General features: G+C 42.4%; 1 non-coding gene across 1 annotated transcript; it reads left to right on the plus strand.

Moving 5' to 3' along the window:
• The first annotated feature begins 18,335 nt into the window (after window positions 1-18,335).
• Window positions 18,336-18,410, plus strand: Trnar-gcg (transfer RNA arginine (anticodon GCG)). Its single transcript has one exon. It is a non-coding gene; the product is annotated as a tRNA-Arg (tRNA).
• The last annotated feature ends 5,647 nt before the right edge of the window (window positions 18,411-24,057 follow it).

Below are 24,057 nucleotides of genomic sequence, written 5' to 3' on the forward strand. Positions count from 1 at the left end.
CCTCACTCAGAAACAGCAGGTAGTACTCAACACTGGAAAGTAGCTCTGGACGTTTTAACTCAAGCACAACAGAAAATTTGTGAAATATACGGATTTTATTTATTCATGTCAGAACCATTACCAAGTTATGTATTACAGTGTGCAGGACACACACACATAACGTATATACAAAGAAACACAACACAGAATTGGAGATAACAGTACATCAAATACAAAAATAGGATATACATATTGTGGTTTTAAGCTAGAGCTAGACATTTCTTGTGCATAAATGTGTGACGCCAATTGTATTTGGGTTTGCTACCGTATGGTCCCCTACCGGGTGTTTCCGTAAGAACGTACAAAAATTTCACGACGTATAACATGCTCCACTGGACCATTCGAGGTAGGGAATCTGGTGAGGGAGAAGGCAGCTTAAGGAGGTAATAGGAATAAAATGAAATTATTTTGTACTTTTTTATTTACAATAGTTACAGTTAGCTGCAAATACCATCAGTAACGCAATGAACGTACCATTTGTACTGTAGCTTACAAAATGTGCTGATACTCATAGCCATCAACCTCAATGCAAGAATGACATCGGGAAGCAAGATTCTGACGCACCTTGGATAATACCCCCTTGATGTATATCGAATCACCATCACAGGAAGCTGCAATTCTGGTAACTAATTCCATTTCAGTATCCACAGGGGTTCATACACAAGTGAGTTTAGATATCCTCTTGGTTATTTCCTATGAGGATTCAGGTCAGGTGATATCGCAGGAGATGCAATTGGACCTTAGAAGGCCATGCAATTGGACCTTCCCTTCCAATCAAACGACCATGACATATAGCAATGAGATGGTTGCGAACATCTACTGTTAAGTGAGGCAGTGCACCGTCATGTTGTATCCACATCCTATCACGGACAGCCAAGGGTACTTTCTCCAACTCAGGTAGAACTCTTTACACTTGGCTCAACCACAGGTAGCCGTTCAGACGGTTAGGTAGAAGATATGGCCCAACGAGATTCTCACCTACAATGACGGCCCAGACATTCACAGCAAAACGTACTTGATGGTGTGACTCTACTACAGTGTGAGGGTTTTCCTCATCCCATGTATGGATGTTCCTGCAGTTAGAAATACCATCACGATCAAACGAGGCTTCTCAGCGAACAGCACGATTTGGAGGAAATCTCACAGACAAATCCATTGTTAGAGCAACCACTGACACAATGCAACCCTTGGTGCAAAGTAAGTCACAAGCATTGCATGGACTCTTCGTGGCTGCCACGGGTGCAATTGTTGTTCGTAGAGTACTCGCCACACGCTAGTACGACAGCGCCAATTTCACATGCAATACGATGAGTACTTGTAGTGGGATCCGCTGCAACACTTTACATCACCTCCTGTTCAAAATAGGGCGTGCGAGTGGCCCTTATGTTGCCATGTCTCTCGTTTCTTCTTTCCAATGAACCAATCTTCTGCATTCGTCGATCGAGAGATACAAACACTCATCGGAACGGATAATGCCTGTTAGGAAACCGTTCCCTGCACAGTCTTTCAGCAGCGAGAACATTGCAACGTTCTTCCTCATACACAAGGCACATGTTAGTGAGTTTTGCGGAACTATAGCGGTACTGATCCATCATGTTGTGCTGTACGTGTCTGAATAGCACTGAGTAATGAATGGGCCAGTCGTTGATAATAGCGCATTCTGTCATGGGACAATGTAAATACAACAGAGCCACCTTAAGGACAACTAAAGTAAACAAAACCTGCATCTTAACTTCTTAGTAATCAGGCTCGTCCTCATTGTTTACTTGCACGTATAGAGAATGTTCACGCAAATGGATAGCACAGTACATACAAAGCTGAATGCATGTCTGTTGTGAATAAGCTGGAAAACAGTAATGCTAGACAAACCTGTCTTCTTAGACCCAATGTTTACTACCTAAGATTGTTCAATGGAGTATTCTCCAAGTCCTGTTCCATTTATGCACTCTCTTATGTGAACACCCTGTATAGTCCATTTGGCGGAGCACTTTGGACGAGTGTACATATGGAGCGTGGTTCACAGTACTCCGCATTCGTGGAGCTTTGAGTCTCCGGCGTAGCCACATTTCTTAACAGTAACTCTCGATCTTGCGGTGTCCGTATGCAGACTGGATAGCACCTTCCAGGTTCCCCAGCTTTCATCGGATCCTGTTCCTCTTTCGGCTCCATCCACAGTTGATTTGAAATCTTCCTCAAGAGGTCCATTCTGGTTTTAGGTTCTGGAGAATCTGTTGTCGATATCAGGAAACTTCGTTACAGTTTTAATCGCTGGTGAGCTTGTTGGAGACCGTACACGAGGTGTCGCTCCGATCCTGCTGATTTAAGTCGTTCTTTAAATGCTGCTGCATCTACAGATGGCTGGAGGGGCGATGCCAGCTAGATGGTGGATGCAGTACATAAGTGTGAGCTTCAGACATTTTGTGATGACTCTGCTTCTCTAGATGAGGCCGTCATCGACCTGCTTTTCGTTTGCTGATCTGTACCAAACCGCGCACGTGTACTCGCTATACTCGCCGGCAGAGTGACAGGTTGGTTTTGGTTTTGTTTTGTTTTAGGGTACAAAAAAAAAGAACCGGTGTCGTACGCGCCCAAGTCAAAACTGTAGAACACAAAGACACACAGAAGTTAAATAAGACTATACGTCAGTCCCAATTGAATGGTTCTTGTTGTTGTCTTCAGTCCTGAGAATGGTTTGATGCAGCTCTCCATGCCACTCTATCCTGTGCAAGCCGCTTCATCTCTCAGTACCTACTGCAACCTACATCCTTCTGAATCTGCTTAGTGTATTCATCTCTTGGTCTCCCTCTACGATTTTTACCCTCCACGCTGCCCTCCAATGCTAAATTTGTGATCCCTTGATGCCTCAGAACATGTCCTAACAACCTATCCCTTCTTCTAGTCAAGTTGTGCCACAAACTTCTCTTCTCCCCAATCCTATTCAATACCTCCTCGTTAGTTATGTGATCTACCCATCTAATCTTCAGCATTCTTCTGTAGCACCACATTTCGAAAGCTTCTATTCTCTTCTTGTCCAAACTAGTTATCGTCCATGTTTCACTTCCATACATAGCTACACTCCATACAAATACTTTCAGAAACGACTTCCTGATGCATAAATCTATATTCGATATTAACAAATTTCTCTTCTTCATAAACGCTTTTCTTGTCATTGCCAGTCTACATTTTACATCCTCTCTACTTCGACCATCATCAGTTATTTTGCTCCCCAAATAGCAAAACTCCTTTACTACTTTAAGTGTCTCATTTCCTAATCTAATTCCCTCAGCATCACCCGATTTAATTAGACTACATTCAATTATCCTCGTTTTGCTTTTGTTGATGTTCATCTTATATCCTCCTTTCAAGACACTGTCCATTCCTTTCAACTGCTCTTCCAAGTCCTTTGCCGTCTCTGACAGAATTACAATGTCATCGGCGAACCTCAAAGTTTTTACTTCTTCTCCATGAATTTTAATACCTATTCCCAATTTTTTCTTTTGTTTCCTTTACTGCTTGCTCAATATACAGATTGAATAACATCGGGGAGAGGCTACAACCCTGTCTCATTCCTTTTCCAACCACTGCTTCCCTTCCATGCCCCTCGACTCTTATGACTGCCATCTGGTTTCTGTGCAGACTGTAAATAGCCTTTCGCTCCCTGTATTTTACCCCTGCCACCTTCAGAATTTGGAAGAGAGTATTCCAGTCAACATTGTCAAAAGCTTTCTCTAAGTCTACAAATGCTAGAAACGTAGGTTTGCCTTTTCTTAATATTTCTTCTAAGATAAGTCGTAAGGTCAGTATTGCCTCACGTGTTCCAAAATTTCTACGGAATCCAAACTGATCCTCCCCGACGTCGGCATCTACCAGTTTTTCCATTCGTCTATAAAGAATTCGCGTTAGTATTTTGCAGCTGTGTCTTATTAAACTGATAGTTCGGTAATTTTCACATCTGTCAGCACCTGCTTTCTTTGGGATTGGAATTATTATATTCTTCTTGAAGTCTGAGGGTATTTCGCCTGTCCCATACATCTTGCTCACCAGATGGTAGAGTTTTGTCAGAACTGGCTCTCCCAAGGACGTCAGTATCTCTAATGGAATGTTGTCTACTCCGGGGGCCTTGTTTCAACTCAGGTCTTTCAGTGCTCTGTCAAACTCTTCACGCAGTATCTTATCTCCCATTTCGTCTTCGTCTACATCCTCTTCCATTTCCATAATATTGTCCTCAAGTACAACGCCCTTTTATAAACCTTCTATATACTCGTTCCACCTTTCTGCCTTCCCTTCTTTGCTTAGAACTGGGTTGCCATCTGAGCTCTTGATATTCAGCACCTGGTTCTCTTCTCTCCAAAGGTCTCTTTAATTTTCCTGTAGGCAGTATCTAACTTACCCCTAGTGAGATAAGCTTCTACATCCTTACATTTGTCCTCTAGCCGTCCCTGCTTAGCCATTTTGCACTTCCTGACAATCTCATTTTTGAGACGTCTGTATTCCTTTCTGCCTGCTTCATTTACTGCATTTTTCTATTTTCTCCTTTCATCAATTAAATTCAATATTTCTTCTGTTACCCAAGGATTTCTAGCAGCCCTCGTCTTTTTACCTACTTTATCCTCTGCTGCCTTCACTACTTCATCCCTCAAAGCTACCCATTCTTCTTCTACTGTGTTTCTTTCCACCATTCCTGTCAATTGTTCCCTTATGCTCTCCTTGAAACTGTGTACAACCTCTGGTTCTTTCAGCTTGTCCAGATCCCATGTCTTTAAATTCCCACCTTTTTGCAGTTTCTTCAGTTTTAACCTACAGGTCATAACCAATAGATTGTGGTAAGAGTCCACATCTGCCCCTGGAAATGTCCTACAATTTAAAACCTGATTCCTAAATCTCTGTCTTACCATTATATAATCTATCTGATACCTTTTAGTATCTCCAGGATTCTTCCATGTATACAACCTTCTTTTATGATTCTTGAACCAAGTGTTAGCTATGATTAAGTTATGCTCTGTGCAAAATTCTACCAGAAGGCTTCCTCTTTCATTTCGTAGCCCCAATCCATAATCACCTACTATGTTTCCTTCTCTCCCTTTTCCTACTGACGAATTCCAGTCACCCATGACTATTAAATTTTCGTCTCCCTTCACTACCTGAATAATTTCTTTTATCTCATCATACATTTCATCAATTTCTTCATCATCTGCAGAGCTAGTTGGCATATAAACTTGTACTACTGTAGTAGGCATGGGATTTGTGTCTATCTTGGCCACAATAATGCGTTCACTATGCTGTTTGTAGTAGGTTACCCGCATTCCTATTTTCCTATTCATTATTAAACCTACTCCTGCATTACTCCTATTTGATTTTGTATTTATAACCCTGTAGTCACCTGACCAGAAGTCTTGTTCCTCCTGCCACCGAACTTCACTACCTGCCCGATTAAGGGATCTGACATTCCACGCTCCGATCCGTAGAACGCCAGTTTTCTTTCTCCTGATAACGACATCCTCCTGAGTAGTCCCCGCCCGAAGATCCGAATGGGGGACTATTTTACCTCCGAAATATTTTACCCATGAGGACGCCATCATCATTTAATCATACAGTAAAGCTGCATGTCCTCGGGAAAAATTACGGCTGTAGTTTCCCCTTGCTTTCAGCCGTTCGCAGTACCAGCACAGCAAGGCCGTTTTGGTTAATGTTGTAAGGCCAGATCAGTCAATCATCCAGACTGTTGCCCCTGCAACTACTGAAAAGGGTGCTGCCGCTCTTCAGGAACATATGTTTGTCTGGCCTCTCAACAGATACCTCCGTTGTGGTTGCACCTACGGTACGGCCATCTGTATCGCTGAGGCACGCAAGTCTCCCCACAAACGGCAAGGTCCATGGTTCATGGGGGGCCAATTGACATAAGACAACTAAAAACAGAGACATGGAGAAAGGGCTAAAAAGGACACCATACATAAACTGAGGTCTAAAACTAAAAATTAAATGACCTTAGCCGTATTGCTTTGGCGGATAGAAAGTAAAACGAGGTCGACAGCCTGCGCTTCATTTGCTAAAACGTCCGGTAACTCAAATGGCAAACCCAAACGGGAACGTAAACAGTTAAAAAAATGGGCATTCCTTCAGGAAGTGGTGACAGTTAAAACTTGGGCCAATGTGTAGAAAGTGGTGGGGTGGCACCACTTATCAGGTGACTATGGCTAAAAAGGCAGTGCCCAATACGCATCCTTGTTAAAATGCCCTCCTCCCGGTGGGAGGGCCGAGAGGAGGTCGTCTAAGCCGCTGGGAGAGGACTCAATTGAAAAGTCTGTGTCCCTGGATGCACTCCGTGGCCTGATACAGGGTGACGGGCTCGGCTGCAAGTACTGAGTAGTGTGCCGGAAGCCGGTATCGAAAGACACGGGCGGCAATGACGAAGGCACACCCGACCCCATGTACAGTCCGAGAGCCACCAATGTATACAAAGGTACTATCGCGAAGTTCCATGCGAAGCTCGTGAACCTGAAGGTGATAGAGCGAGGCTGCAGTAGTGTCCTCAAGAATCGAATGAAGTCCAAAGTTAACACGGGCCGCTCCACGAAGCCAAGATGGTGAAGGGTTCACACACATTGGGAAAGGAGAAATTAAGCCGCCGTAGCGAGTGACGAAAGCGGACTCCAGGACGTAGCAGAGAAGACGGACGCGCCTCATACTGCTGATCAAAGGAATCGAAGAAGGAGGCATACGGTAGGTGACCACGGATGGCAGTCAAACGGCATGCATACCTGCTGAAGAGAATGTCACAGTGGTAGGATATTGGTAGTTCACCAGCTACAGCATACAAACTCTCAATCGGTCTAGTGTAAAAGGCGCCAGAGGCCAAACGAATGCCATGAAGATGGATAGTGTTGAGACAGCGTGAGAGGGAAGAACGTGCAGACGCATAAACAAAGTACCAATAGTCGAGTTTCGAAAGGCCAAGCGACCGGTACAAACGGAGGAGGGTGGTTCGATCGGCACCCCAAGAAGTACCATCGAGGGCACGTAGGACACTGAGGAACCGCTGCCAGGTAAGATACATGGGAGGACCAAGAGAGTTTCCTATCGATCATGAGCCCCATGAATTTCGTAGTGTCAACGAAGGGAAGGGCAACAGGCCCAAGATGTAAAGATGGTCGGAAGAACCATTTGCGCTGCCAGGAATTCATACAGACGGTTTTGTCAGGGGAAAAACGAAAGCCATTGATGATGCTTCGACTCAAAGCTCTCTTAATTGCCAATCGCTCAGAAAAAAAGATTTGAGATTTCCTCGGACTTCGTTTCAGTTCTTCCTTTACGCGAACAATGTTTTCTGAAGTTCCATCCCAAACGTAGTAATACAGCGAAGTACTCGAAACAGACCATGTGGGAGACGCGTACGGGTGGACATGTGACAGCAACCGATTCGAGCACCGAAATCACGGTTTCCAACAATGTCTGTGATAGACAGATCTCCTGTTCATAACAAGGTTAACTGCGTGTCCGCATTACAAATATCTTCTTGGATAGTTCTATTTTACCTATCCTGTACATCAGCATGATGGGAATCCCGCAGACACTTCCGTCCAACAACCAAGTTCTCAGGAATGTGGTCACACATTTTCCAGATTCCATGAACGAACGTGCGAAGAGTTCTCTAAATCACGCGATCTTAATACCACAGTGAATGTGCAGGAGCGTTTGGAACAGCGGGTGGAACGTAGGGGTCACCATATCTGCAATACGGTAGCTCCGCGGGGTACAATTAGCTAGGATAATACGGTATTAGCGTGTTGTCCCCTGGAGGTGAGTAATTGTTTGTGCAGTATGATTATTAGCCGAAGGATACACAAAGTGAGACATAAAGGACGGACATTTAATATATAATCTCGTTATTTGTGCTTAGAAAAAAAAATTATTTTGACATTTTACAAAATCAATTCTTGAAAACATCTCCCAGGTGACGGCCGTTTTCAGCGATGCACTCACTTCTCAAGCCGATCTCGAAAGTTTGCATCCACTCTCTCCAACATTACTCTGTCTATTTGAACGACTTCCACACGAATTTATTCCTTCAGGTCTTCAAATCTACGTCATTAATACGCATGACTTGAGGTAACCGCTGAAAAAGTAGTCGCACATGGAGAGGTCTGGGGAACGAGGAGGACAACTGATGCCACCAAATCAGGAAACGACGCGACCACAACAGGAAGTCTCAGTAGCTTCCATCAACATTCTTTCAGTGTGAGCTGTGGTCCCGTCCTGCTGAAACCAAACTCGCCTGGTAGGAATACGCTTCTTTCTTAGTTCAAGAAGGAAGAATTCGGTGATAATTTGTCTATAACGTTCCGAGGTTACAGTTACGATGTTCCCACTAACGTCTTGGAAAAAGTGTGGACCAGTAACAACTCTACGGGTTACAGCACGCCAAAGAGTCACCTTGGGACTATGTAATGGTTTCTCATGCATTAGTTTCGGATTTTCAATGGCCCAGTAACGAAAGTTCTGCTGATTTACCGTGACATTCAAATGAAAATGAGCTTCATCACTCATAAACAAAATAATGTTATGTTGCTGAAGCATGGCCTCCAATTCTTGAGAAAAATTTAGCCATTGTACATAATCTCCTGGGTTCACTTGTCGCACCATGGACATTTTGTAGCGATGAAATCCTAGATCAATATGAAAAATACGCCTTACTGAACGATTACTGCACAATATCACGTAACAGATCGACGAGGACTATGCAGAATAGGTTGCTGACCTCTTTCAACATTTTATGCAGTGCATAATGAGCGAGGAGCCCCTAACGGTTTCCTATTCATCAGCCCAACGTAAAAAGGTGTTACGAGTGGGGACAGTGTCATATCTCACAAGATCGAAATGGCGTCGAAAATCCCGCTCGACTCCAAGGATAGACTCATTATTATACACAAAACTATCTTAACAAAACACACCATGTTGCACAGTCCACGGCTCCCTGATCTCAACTACATAAAGTGACTGTAGCTACCAAACACATGACCACTTCAGTCACCACACTTCCACTATCTGAGCCTGAATACTATCTGTGTTCTAAAAAGTCTGTCCTTTCTGCCCCACTCTGTACTTCAGTATATGAATAGGCAATGCACGTTACTTGAGTAGAAGTTTCGTGACCGAAACGAACTAATAAAATAAGTTTAGTTTTCATAATTTCACGCTTGCGTATGACGTTCGCAGTTCTGTTTCGTCTTCATTGTAGCATTAAGGTAAGTTAGATTAATTGCCTGATTGATTGAGGTGGGTATGAGGCTCAATGGCGAGGTCATTTACCTCATAATTATTGTGTGATGTCCTTAAGTTAGTTAGGTTTAAGTAGTTCTAAGTTCTAGGGGACTGATGACCATAGATGTTAAGTCCCATAGTGCTCAGAGCCATTTGAACCATTTGAACCTCATCATTCAAAAGTTACGAAGGTAGAGGTGTCTGTGAAAAGTGGGCGGATCCAGTCCAGAACTATGAAGTGAGGAAGCTAAGAACATACACAGTAGAATGCACTGAAGAGCAGGCCGAACCTAAGAACTGAAATAATAGCGGATAAAAGAGCGGTCTTTGCAAGGGGGAGTGTTCATGGGTCCTGGACCCACAAAATATGAAGAGAGGCTCTAATCATGACCACCTTGCCCCTGCTCCAGGAGGAAAGGAAGAAGGAAGACCTTATAACTGAAAATTAAAACCACTTTCACGAAGGAAACTGAGGAATCGTCTGCTAAGATTGAAGACAAGGAATCTGGAAGGCTGTACTTAGTACGAAGGGCAAAAAGAAAGGGACAATCTACAAATACGTGAGATACCGTCGATGTGGCTCCACAGCCACATTGTGGGGGTGGCTCATTACACAAGAAAAGCAGTGGGTGAGCCTAATACGACCGATACTTTGACGGTATAAGGCAGTGGACTCCTCCTGAGAAGAGTGGAAGGAAGAACACAAAACTGCAGTAGTCTCCAAGTTTGTGCGGAGTTCATTATTGCGAGCATTAAGCACCGGATGTCATTCCGCTTCTGGGCAAAGTGAGGTTTGATATACATCCTCATGTGTGCAGCTGGAGACATGAAGGGGAATGGGGGTAACTACCTGCTTCTCTAACCAAACGGTCAGCCAGTTAACTACCTGGGATGGCCACATGACTTGGGGCCCAGAGAAAGATAACTGAGCAGGCTGCACAGCCAAGGGCAGAGGGAGGTCTTGGATGGCAGAGACCAAAAGGTGACGAGAATAGCATGGGTCTATAGCCTGCAAAATGCTCATTGAGTAGGTACTGTGGAGGGAGGCCTGAGTAACAAAATAGAGGGCTCTGTTAATGGCTAGCAGCTTTGCTGTGATCACACTGCATGATCCCGGCAGTAATTGGTGTTCCATGCCAGTAGGAGACGAAAAAGCGCATCCCACCTGATCTATCGTTTTAGAACCATAAGTATACAGACGCATTCCAACCGCCAATCCCACCCGAGAGCGGGAGCGATTGCAAAGAGGACGGGGTACACAGGATGGTCAGAGAATCGTCGAATGACGATTAAGATCACTTTATATTTCATTATGATCAAACCGAGTTCGTTTTCCGAATCTGACGACATACACAAGTAGCACTGAAGCGTATTGTGGTCTGCGAGCGTAATCTTAATAGTCTGACTAATAATCACAGTACTTCTCAAGTCATATACTTAAACTCTTCTGTTAGACTAATTTTTAGTACCTTTAAACCTTTTCCTTTTCATTCGACTGCTACAAAGGATGAAGTGAATGGTAGTTAGCGTCATACAGGTTCCATTCATTTAATGTGCCGCCGCCTATGTCAGAGGTCAACGTGCAACAACGGCAGGGGGCAGCACTAGCAATGGAGCGTATATAAAGGGTGTCGGGGGGGGGGGGGGGGGTGAGAGGGACGCAAAACAGTGCAGTATTCATCGTAATGCGAAAATGGAGCGATTTATCGGTTATCCAAACGGGCATAGTCACTGGCATACGGACCAAGACTGGAATCATTTCTTAAGGCCTAAGTCCGTGAACTGTGTGTCGCCGTGGTTGAAGTATACCATGCACAGTAAAATGGCACTGTCGAAAACCGGCACCGAGGCAACTGTGGTACAGCTCGTGCCTTTCAGGTAACGAGGGTGAACGACGGCTGCGTAGATGCACACTGGTGAATACACTTACAACGTCTGAGCAACTGATCACCCAGACGAGCTAAGAGGCTACCAACAATGTCCCCTCAACGACCGTTCATCAAACATTGCTGCTTTTGGGTATCCGCAACTGGTCCCTGGTTCATACATCTACGCTGACTGTTGGTCAAGGCGACGGAGGTTGGAAGTTGCACGCCAGTACACCAACTAGACGTCCAATGAGTGGCGATAGGTGGAGATTTCAGATGAAAGATGGCCATTGGTGAGAAACCTCTGCAAGGAAACGCCCTGCAACAATCGTCGGAACGGTCCAGGCCGAAGAAGTGAGTGTTGTCTAGGGAATGTTTTCGTGGCAGTCTGTAGGTGATACCATCATTCTAGAAGGCATGATGGATCAACGACAGTATGTAACTATTCTTGAGGATGATGACCTTCGCTATATTCAGTTTAATTTTCCTTGGGACAATGACATCTATCAGCAGTACAATGCAACGTGTCACACAGCTCTCAGTGCATGTGCGTGGTTGGAAGAGCACCACGGTCAGTTTACCGTACCCCTCTCAAGGATTTAAACCAAATCACAATCTATTGGACCACCTCTATCAGGCCGTTGCGTGGTGGAACCTCAACCCTGAAACCTAGCAGGGCTGAACATGTCATGGGAGTCGTCATGGCTCAACATCTTTGTGGATACCTTCCTGAACCTCACTGATAATCTTCCTGCAATTCGACGTTGCAGAAAGAGTTTACTCAGGGTTTTTACACGTGGTCACGTTAACGTAACTGGATGGTGTACATCCTTCTGCAACCGTGCTACACTGATTAACTCCAGTGGAAGACTCTGCAGGAGAGACGCTCAGTAGCTCGGTACGCGCTTTTGTTAAAGTTTCGAGAACATACCTTCACCGAAGAGTCAAGCAGTATATGGCTCCCTCCTACGTATATCTCGCGAAGAGACCATGAGGATAAAATCAGAGAGATTATAGCCCACACAGAAGCATACCGACAATCCTTCTTTCCACGAACAATACGAGACTGGAATAGAAGGGAGAAGCGATTGAGGTACTCAGGGTACCCTCCGCCACACACCGCCAGGTGGCTTGCAGAGTATGGATGTAGATGTAGAACTCCGCTTGTTGTTATTTGAAACATGAAATTAACACATCTCTCTGACCTCTACAGATGCAATTTTAATTCATCGTAGGAATTTGCACAAAAAAAAGAAGAAAGAAAGAAAAAAATTGGCGAAATAATAGATGATTGAAAATATGGACATTCGTGGACCCCTCTTTTTTGGCCGAATAAGTACTAAACGTCAACGTTTACATAGTAGGCTAAGAGAATTCAATCTGTTTCAAGGGAGACCAAAAATCATTAAAATCGGATGGAAATGAGCGACGACAACCTTGGCGAAAAACATAGTTTTGAGAAAAACGTGTTTAAAGTGACAAAGCTTGAAACTTAGGGGATATCAATGATGCCTGGACCATAATAACTAACTATCACTATCGCCTGATATTGAGATTTCTTTATTGCCTTGCCAATTAGTGAGAAGCGTACAGAACAGAAAATAATGTGCTCAGTTTTAGGGTATTTTTAAAAGATGTCTTGTACTGTTCAAAAAGTTAATTACAAAAGCATTAGTTATCTAAGAATTCCTTGACAAACGATTACATTGCTGTGCTCCAACCTTTATTAACACAAGCGATTTCAGTTAATAGACAGTTCTGCGTTCAAGTTATCTGTTTTAACGAAAGACGCAATATCACTAAATACAGTATCACGAGATAGAGATACACACACGCGATACTAATAATTACAAGAATATAAAACCATTGTCAGTAATACATTACAAGAATATAAAACCAGTAATACATACACAGAATTAGGAATATGCTAGTAAAAAGAAATACAAGAACGAATTCTCTTGATTCTACGAAGTTTTCCCTTTTCTCTCTTTGGACCGTTGTTTTCAACCATTTAATTGTATGATATGTAAACTGTATAAGATAGAAACTGTAAAACATGTTACCTTCATAATATTGGACACAGAAATACATACGTAGTATAGTGAGATGTAGCTACGCGAATACTAACGCCCAGTACAAACAAAAATTGCCCTTTCGACTCCAGGTCTCCCTTCCCAGGCTCCTCTCCCGTGTATAGTGTAGGCCAATGGAGAAAATAATTGTCGTAACAAATAACAGTATCATACCTTCTACACAAAACACGGAAAGCTAATCTCATGACGAAAATATACATCTTTAGGCTAATTCTTTTAAGACATGCTCGAAGTGTTTACCGAAGCCACCCCACTTTAAACAGCCAAGTAGGCGGACATCTTTTTCTATTTAAATGTTTCCCATCGTCTATTATTTTCTTCTTAATTACAGGCGAAAATGTATTTTGCTTTCCAAAAAATTATTTTCTGTACCACATGTTTTTCTAATTGAAAACAGTTATGTAAATAAGGAGAGGGTAAATAACAGTACTGAGCGAAGTACAGAAAAAGGTGAAGAGTCCTCCTGTGCAGCTTCGTTACCATTTTTTAATAACAAATGAGTCAATATAGTTACCAAGCCAGTGGATCGCTCTGTAATGATAATAAACAAATAAATAAAATAAATAAAAATAGAAAGCCATATCCTACGTGCCGAAAGTATGCAGGTGTATAAGCAAAATCTGGGGACGTGGTTCCAAAAAAGGCTCGTTTCATATGTGATGTACAAATAAAATGTATCACATTAACGTCCTGCATTACCATCGTGGATAAAAAGCCGAGTAACCGCCTAAGGATCAAGTGTGAGTGTTTCGTCCGGCGGTTGTTGCTACACACTGTGTTTTCTGTTGCACTTTTGGTCTCTGCATATCACCCAGTTTTTTTTCGCTCTTTGGAAGGTATTTTCGTAGAAACAAAGTTAACTGTGATAATAAACCCAATAAACGAAAATTACAATAGTACTACATAACGTGACGCCGCAGCACACAGGTTGCTTATACGACAAGACTCATAAAATGTACCTGAATTACCAGCAAAATTTTATATACAAAGTTAGTCATCATCACGTCATAAGAAAATTTCTAGACTAATATACATAACATTATCATACCATGGCTTATCTACATGGCTTCTCTGCCAACCGCTTATGAGCCATTGAATGAAATACCAGCTAGTATCCACAACTTTAAGCCGTTATAGATATCCCGTAAAGCTCATTTAGATCGTTTGCCAAATTAATCAGTAATTAAAGTGGCAGTATAGCAGAAACCAGCTGTTCTTACAAACTGACAAAAACGCACACCAAATAGGAACCGTCTAAGCTAAAACTAGCCGAATCCTTCACGGAATAGACGCACCAATGTATTAAGGAGCTTAGCAGGTCTTCCACCTGCATACGTGAACAACCGCGTTTAATGTAACATCAACTGACGCTGGCTAACATTGGAAAAGAGAGACACTACCACTTTGAAGAAAGGATCGGGAAAGGTATTAATGTGATAAGTGTCTCATTAAACTAATATCGCACATGAACTGACTAAATGATACTAGTCGCGAGAACGTAATAAGAGAATTTGTGGAAGCCATGCAACGTGGCAATAACTACGCATTACCTGACTCTAAAGGGACATGGTCCAATGCTATGGGGTATCTTGTTATACCCATCGCAGCTAGGTAATGTGTAAGTAATAGCGTGTAGCATGACTTCCAGAAACGTTTTTGTTATATTCTTGCGACAGCTATGATCAGGTCTTTATCTATAGAGAAGACATACATTCTGTCTGTTCTATGCAGTCGTATTAAGCTCAGTCTGAAATGTCATAAAACATGAATAGATAACTCATATACATATTTAATCGATTTATAGATCCTAAGTTAAATGGGTCTCATAGAAGTAGAGTAAATAAAAATTGTGAAATATATTTTCATTTAAGGACTATCGGTAATAGAAGAAATCTCGTCTAAAACATATAAATGTAAAACACAATGAGATGCAGATGGTAAATACTCGTATTAGGTTATTGTAGCCGTGCATTATCAAATACAGTTACAATACACTTACAATATTCATTTACATTTAACAGTTTTTAGTCAGATTTTACGTAACAATCATGTTATCTGATATTATTCAGACCTAGACGTACTAAGAAATTCATCACTGATTAGCAGGAGCTGGTCACAAATAAATCCTTTAAGCTCCGCTTAAACTGTACTACATTATTAAATTTTTTGTGGCAACGTTATTAAAAGTCTGTGTTCCTGAATAATGGACACTTTTCTCGACGAAAGTGTGTCTTTAAGTCTTCATGAAGATTATTCTTATTTCGGTTTGAAAGAGAGATATGTTATGTACGACAAATTTCGTTAAGGAATAAATGAATGTCGAAAAGCAGTAGTTAGCACCTCAATTTCCCTCATCAGGCTTCCGCAGGATTTTCTTCAGTTCAAGGCAGGAATCATTGTTATTATGCACTTCTGGACTTTGGGAACTTTAGCTTGCCTTGAAGAGTTACCCAAAAAAATGGTTCAATATGACATACGAAATTAAAGTAACGAAGTTTCTTAGAGGTTTTATTATTATATCGCCTTTGCATTGCAAACAAAAAATTGTTTGGGCGCATCAGTATTTTTGTAGGAATATGCTTCCAACTGAATTTCTTACCAGACTGTAACTCCAAAAATTCAACACTGCCAACCCCGTCTATGCGTTTTTTGTCGTATGTTAGACACATACTGGAAGGAAATATAATTTCTTAACTGCGTGTAGTATGGTTTTTTAAATTTTTTTTAAGGCAAACAGAAATAACTTCTTATATTGAAGCAGAGTAATCAGCCCTTACATTACAGTGTCTAAAATGTGCTGGGTAGGGATTACTGTCTGTATTTATTATCAATAATAAAAGAAAAAAGCTTGTAGCAGTAAGTGTCAAACGACTTTTTTCTTTCACCTCATTAAGATTTATCGTGCAAACCATCCATGGTACATGAAACTATCTAACAACATTTACGATACTTCTCTCTTAATCTATAGTCCTGAGCGAGCAATAATGGTAAGTAATCATTCTCACAGGAATTAACGTAACTTACCTTCCGTCTGCCGACTGTTCTAGCCTGCGAAAGGAGGAGAAGGCAGTATCTCTCGGACCACCCGATCGTCTCGAGCTGATAGCTGTAACTGGCTCCGTTCGTATAGCTGTCCGTTGCTAAGCAACGTCTCTTTGGCTGACACGTCTGTTCTTTATTGTTGGCGCTTGTCGTTTACTCTTTACTGTTACAAGCAGGAGGAACGAACGCCTTAAACTTTTATTAATCAATGTGTTTGTGATTAATATCTATTACTAATATTATTCCACGTTCCAAGATTTGTGAATTACACTTTCTTACTGGCGCTTCTCAACCTGCAGATTGGTTTCTAGCCGGCCGCGGTGGCCGAGCGGTTGTAGGCGCTTCAGTCCGGAACCGCGCGACTGCTACGGTCGCAGGTTCGAACCCTGCCTCAGGCATGGACGTGTGTGATGTCCTTAGATTAGTTAGGTTCAAGTAGTTATAAGTTCTAGGGGACTGATGACCTCAGCTGTTAAGTCCCATAGAGCTCAGAGCCATCGGAACCATTGGTTTCTACACCGTAGTTCCTTGCATGGTCTTACTGCAAGCCCTTGTGCTCCTCCAACCTTACAATTGACTTAGTCAGTTAGTTATAGGGAGACTTTTCGCTTGATGTAAACAATCGTACGTGCAACTTGGCGTTTTCCACATAAACAACCGAGAAAAGCTGGAACTGTCGTAAATAATCGGTGGAGTGGCTTACTGTTAAACCCCGAGCATTTGCCTTTTTAGTCTGATAGTCAGTTAGTCACCGAGCCACACCAGCTAACTCATTAACAATCTTGAATATTACCATTCCACTGCTTATTCGCACCTTCCTTATTACACATGTACATCTGTACACCGAACGCGATCTTGTGGCGAGTACGTGCGAGTTTTGGCACCATCATTGTTCCGGTGTAGCCACAAGCGCCGGAACGAAGGCGAAGAACGGAAGACCAAAGAAGGCGTTGAAAAGACGTTGGCCAGTGGTGCGCAAAATAGGACCGCGCCATGCCAGGAACGACCTCTGCCAGGAGGGAACATAAGCGCTGCTCCTGCCAGACTTGGCGGCTCACAAGGAGACGGCACGACCGGGGGGTCGGGGATTTCTCCGAAATTTTGGGTGGTGGAAGAAGATTCCTAACATCTCACGTCGTTAAAGTATTAGAACGCACTACTCGGAAAATCCCGCGAAAAATCGGTCCGAAATTTCTTAGGTGACTTATGAGTAAATAATGTTAGTCCATTGGCGAGCCGCCGTCTGGCCTAAAAGGTTACGCCAGAGGTCTCGGGTTCGATTCGTCCCCTGGTACTTTTTTTCTTCTGTTTCATTTTATTTTCTTCTGTTTAAAGACAGCACGATTTACGAGAATAATCATGAGTCAAAAGGTTCCAGAATGAGATTTTCACTCTGCAGCGGAGTGTGCGCTGATATGAAACTTCCTGGCAGATTAAAACTGTGTGCCCGACCGAGACTCGAACTCGGGACCTTTGCCTTTCGCGGGCAAGTGCTCTACCAACTGAGCTACCGAAGCACGACTCACGCCCGGTACTCACAGCTTTACTTCTGCCAGTATCCGTCTCCTACCTTCCAAACTTTACAGAAGCTCTTCTGCGAAACTTGCAGAACTAGCACTCCTGAAAGAAAGGATACTGCGGAGACATGGCTTAGCCACAGCCTGGGGGATGTTTCCAGAATGAGATTTTCACTCTGCAACGGAATGTGCGCTGATATGAAACTTCTGTAAAGTTTGGAAGGTAGGAGACGGATACTGGCAGAAGTAAAGCTGTGAGTACCGGACGTGGGTCGTGCTTCGGTAGCTCAGTTGGTAGAGCACTTGCCCGCGAAAGGCAAAGGTCCCGAGTTCGAGCCTCGGTCGGGCACACAGTTTTAATCTGCCACGAAGTTTCATGTGGCTAAGCCATGTCTCCGCAGTATCCTTTCTTTCAGGAGTGCTAGTTCTGCAAGTTTCGCAGAAGAGCTTCTGTAAAGTTTGGAAGGTAGGAGACGGATACTGGCAGAAGTAAAGCTGTGAGTACCGGACGTGAGTCGTGCTTCGGTAGCTCAGTTGGTAGAGCATTTGCCCGCGAAAAGCAAAGGTCCCGAGTTCGAGTCTCGGTCGGGCACACAGTTTTAATCTGCCAGGAAGTTTCAGTCAAAAGGTTGCTTCACAAACACGACTGTTGATTCAAGGCCATATCCAAATGCAATTAAAGGGAGCGTAATTTTCAGTGTTGTGCCTGGCTGAGTACCAGTTCTTTTAGATTTAGACTAAATATATATAATCACTTGATTAAACTGGGTTTGGAAGAAGAAAATTTGGGTAATATTTGAAAATAGAAACAACTTCGTTAATGACATAAGGTGACTTTGTTAGTAATTTGATCTATACGATCTGAAATTTTCAGGGGAATTTCGTTTGCGTTTTCTTGTGGAAAGAGTCACTGAGATGCAAAATTGAATACTGAAAGGGGTATGTGGATGATGCGTAGTATTTTTGGGCAGGTACACAGACAAGAAAATACACTGCTACAACATTTGAACTCCCAGTCTAATAAAATTTAGCTCTCCATGGAGCTAAAAAGCTTTGCTATAAATTATTTGGATTCTGATATACAGATAAGCGCTAGGAGACACTTATTTAGCGTTTACAGAAAAACCACAGCTGCGAGTACAATAGTCTCTGAAACCTTCCGGCACCCCTCTTTCCTTCCATGGTGCATTGTCTCATATAGTTCCACAACCTGCATTTGCGTTTCAAACCGAATTATATACTATTAAAGTTATCGCTTCCAGTAATGTTTGAAGCTGTGCTATGGTAGGTAACATTCACCTAAAAAAGAAAATTCGTCGAATTAATCCACTTCTGTTCGCTGGTCAAAAGGAACTAGCCCCTAGTTACAAAAACTGGTGCACTGCCCAACATGTTGGGAAAATTACAGAAATCGCCTCAAAAACCGCAATGTCTCGCAAGTGCAGACCTGCATTTTACAATAACAGCAGTATATTCAAATTTTTATTTAATAGCAAAGACACCCTGCAACATTTGTCACAGGGTTTTGTGTATAAATTCACGTGGAAGTACTGTGGTGTAGTGTTTGTAGGCTAGTGAGGCAGCATTTTGACAATAATGCTATAAGAACGCAAGAGACCCTGGAGACTAAGTAAAACAGATTATATTTTTGCGGCAAATCTTTTAACAGAAAACCAACCATAACACGTGCAGTGTGAAGTTTTATAAACTACTGGGAAAAGCACAAAAACGAACTTACTGAAATATTTGAAATAATAAAATATTTTATTACAGTTATAAATTAAATTTTACTTTTCGTGCGCTGTTAGACTATACACATGTAAAACACTTTACTTTCCGTTTTCAATTAAACGAAGTTATTTCTGTGGATCACAAACATTGGCACTGCCCTTTATAAACGCTCTGTTAATGTCATCATACTTCGTACGTTCCGTACGAATAATATCTGTGTACGTCACACATCATATCATCTGTGTTTGCGACGGTGGCTTCAGACGTCGGAATCTGGTTGGTGACCAAATAGATTTTGCGTAACACAAGGAGAGTCATTCCTACTGAATAATGCTGTCACTTCTTGCCAGGCATCAACAGAAAATTCAGTTACTGAAGTTGATAATATATTATTAATTTCAAAAATTCTTCTTACTTTGACTCGACTGACTGCGCCGAAGTATTTTCGCGACCAACGTCGTTTGAATTAGCACTCTGATATGTGGTGTCATCAACGTCACACAACGCGACCTGTGCTCGTCACTAAGTATCAGGTGCTGTCGACCACTTAAATGAAGCCGTTCTCCACAAGGCTATTGATCACTACCAACTATGAGTTTTCCTGACATCCTTATTATTACTTGGGATGAAATTAATACTGGGAACAGGGAGCGTGCGTTAGGTTCCCTGACAGATATCCATCCCAGCAAATATATTTAGTTAGCTTGCATCAACTTCATCGGAAAATTACAATGAAAGTAATATGCTGTCAGAAATATTTTGCGCGCAATTGAAATCTAACTGAAATATTACGCAAATTTAGGGAATGTGCCAAACGCATTCCAATCTGGCAAAGTCAATATCGACTTCGCACCAGCAACTGCTCTGCTATCTGCGAATGTCCCTACATAATTAATGGAACACGCTCTTTTTCTTTGTAGAACAAAACTACGAGAAACAGAATAATTTTTCAAATTATCACCCAATAAATTAAAGTAGATGTTGTTGTGGTCTTCACTCCTGAGATTGGTTTGATGCAGCTCTCCATGCTACTCTATCCTGTGCAAGCTTCTTCAGCTCCCAGTACTTACTGCAACCTACATCCTTCTGAATCTGCTTAATGTATTCACCTCTTGGCCTCCCTCTACGATTTTTACCCTCCACGCTGCCCTCCAATGCTACATTTTGTGATCCCATGATGCGTCAGAACGTGTCCTACCAACTGATCCCTTCTTCTAGTTAAGTTGTGCCACAAACTCCTCTTCTCCCCAATTCTTTTCAATACCTCCTCATTAGTTATGTGATCTACCCATCTAATCTTCAGCATTCTTCTGTAGAACCACATTTCGAAAGTTTCTATTCTCTTCTTGTCCAAACTATTTATCGTCCATGTTTCACTTCCATACATGGCTACACTCCATACAAATACTTTTAGAAACGACTTCCAGACACTTAAATCTATACCCCATGTTAACAAATTTCTCTTCTTCAGAAACGCTTTCCTTGCCATTGACAGTCTACATTTTATATCTTCTCTACTTCGACCATCATCAGTTATTTTGCTCCCCAAATAGCAAAACTCCTTTACTACTTTCAGTGCCTCATTTCCTAATCTAATTCCCTCAGTATGACCAAACTTCATTCGACTGCATTCCGTTATCCTTGTTTAGCTTTTGTTGATGTTCATCTTATATCCTCCTTTCAAGACACTTTCCAAGTCCTTTGCTGTCTCTGACAGAATTACAATGTCATCGGCGAACCTCAAAGTTTTTATTTCTTCTCCGTGGATTTTAATACCTGCTCTGAATTTTTATTTTGTGTCCTTTACTGCTTGCTCAATATACAGATTGAATAACATCTGGGAGAGGCTACAACCCTGTATCACTTCCTTCCCAACCACTGCTTCCCTTTCGTGCCCCTCGACTCTTATAACTGCCATCTGGTTTCTGTACAAATTGTAAATAGCCTTTCGCTCCCTGTATTTTACCCCTGCCACCTTCAGAGTTTGAAAGAGAGTATTCCAGTCAACATTGTCAAAATCTTTCTCTAAGTCTACAAATGCTAGGAACGTACGTTTGCTTTTCCTTAATCTTTCTTCTACGATACGTCGTAGGGTCAGTATTGCCTCACGTGTTCCAATATTTCTACGGAATCCAAATTGATCCTCCCCGAGGTTGGCTTCTAGCAGTTTTTCCATTCGTCTGTAAAGAATTCGCTTTAGTATTTTGCAGCCATGACTTATTACATCTGCCAACACCTGCTTTCTTTGGGATTGGAATTATTATATTCTTCTTGAAGTCTGAGGGTATTTTACCTGTCTCATTCATCTTGCTCATCAGATGGTAGAGTTTTGTCAGGACTTGCTCTCCCAAGACCGTCAGTAGTTCTAATGGAATGTTGTCTACTCCCGGGGCCTTGTTTCGACTCAGGTCTTTCAGTGCTCTGTCAAACTCTTCACGCAGTATCGTATCTCCCATTTCATTTTCATCTACATTCTCCTCCATTTCCGTAATATTGTCCTCAAGTGCATCACCCCTGTATAGACCCTGTATATACGCCTTCCACCTTTCTGGTTTCCCTTCTTTGCTTAGAACTGGGTCCCCACCTGAGAGAAATCTGGAGAATGTGCTGGCCAGGGCAGCAGTCGAACACTTTCTGTATCCAGAAAGGCCCGTACAGGACCTGAAACATGCGGTCGTGCATTATCCTGCAGAAATGTAGGGTTTCGCAGGGATCGAATGAAGGGTAGAGCCAAGGGTCGTAACACATCTGAAATGTAACAATCACTGTTCAAAGTGCCGTCAATGTGAACAAGAGACGACCGAGACGTGTAACCAATGGCACCCCATATCATCACGCCGGGTGATACGCCAGTATGGCGATGACGAATACACGCTTCCAATGTGCGTTCACCGCGATGTCGCCAAACACGGATGCGACCATCATTATGCTGTAAACAGAAAATGGATTCATCCGAAAAAATGACGTTTTGCCATTTGTGCACCCAAGTTCGTCGTTGAGTACACCATCGCAGGCGCTCCTGTCTTTGATGCACCGTCAAGGGTAACCGCAGCCATAGTCTCCGAGCTCATTGTCCATGCTGCTGGAAACGTTGTCGAACTGTTCCTGCAGATGTTTGTTGTCTTGCAAACGTCCCCATCTGTTGATTCAGGGATCGAGACGTCGGTGCATGATCCGTTACATCCATGCAGATACGATGCCAGCCATCTCGACTACTAGTGATACGAGGCCGTTGGGATCCAGCACGGCGTTCCGTATTAGCCTCCTGAACCCACCGATTCCATATTCTGCTAACAGTCATTGGATCTCGACCAACGCGAGCAGCAATGTCGCGATACGATAAACCACAATCGCGATAGGCTACAATCCGACCTGTATCAAAGTCGGAAACGTGGTGGTACTCATTTCTTCTAGTTAAACGAGGCATCACAACAACGTTTCACGAGGCAACGCCGGTGAACTGCTGTTTCAGTATGAGAAATCGGTTGGAAAAGTTTCCCCATGTCAGCACGTTGTAGGAGTCGCTACGGGCGCGAGCCTTGTGGGAATGCTCTGTAAAGCTAATAATTTGCATGTCACAGAATCTTCTTCGTTTCGGTTGAATTTCGCGTCTGTAGTACGTCATCTTCCTGGTGTTGCAATTTTAATGACCAGTAGTGTACGTTTGACCATCTCTGCTTGAATATAATATTTTCTTACAAAACTTGAATTATTGATTGTGCGACTCCATGGCGTGTTGTGTGCACCACGACCAAATAGTTCATAGAATTGGAAGGAAAATCAGCATTCAACGTATTTTTTTTTTTTTTTATTGTCAGCAAAATCGATTTTCTGTCTCTTAGTGACCGTCCTCAAAGGAAGAAGTCAAAAATTTTCACATAACAGTGAGAGTATAAAACCGAAAATCACAACTACATCTGCATATGAACATAACAGTTGGTAGTAACATATCTGTAATATACAATTAAAATTGGTAGGCACTGGTATCAAGCTATAAGCTCAAGCTTAGAGTGGTCACATAAACTGAGGCCGCTGTTTACATGCACCTGTACAGCAGACCTGGGTGTGACAGAGCTTGGAACGCCCTCTATGTGACATGTGTCACGTGAAGACTTAATATTACTGGTTTTGCAATGTACTAACACAAAATACCTCTTGTGATTCGCGACCCATGAAGTAATTCAAATTTAAAATGTACGTAAAAAGCGTAGCAGACGAAGGGGGAAGGAAACATCTAAAATACACTGACGTATTGTTATTAAAAAAAACTTACAAAACATAATACAGATCGATATTAAGTTGTCAAAGTGCAGGACAAGTAAAAAAGAAAAGAATAATATGTGAATAACATGAAATGAGGTATAACACAGTTTTTTTTTAAAAAAAAAAACATAGTACCCAACATCTGGTGTGGGATGTTAGAAGTACAATGTTCGTGATTTACGTAAACTGTTACGTTAAGACTAAGGAGTCAAATATAAAAATAGTAATATTACGAAAATGCCATTA

The sequence above is a fragment of the Schistocerca gregaria genome, chromosome 1, assembly GCF_023897955.1.
Source record: "Schistocerca gregaria isolate iqSchGreg1 chromosome 1, iqSchGreg1.2, whole genome shotgun sequence".
Classification (NCBI taxonomy): Eukaryota; Metazoa; Arthropoda; class Insecta; order Orthoptera; family Acrididae; genus Schistocerca; species Schistocerca gregaria.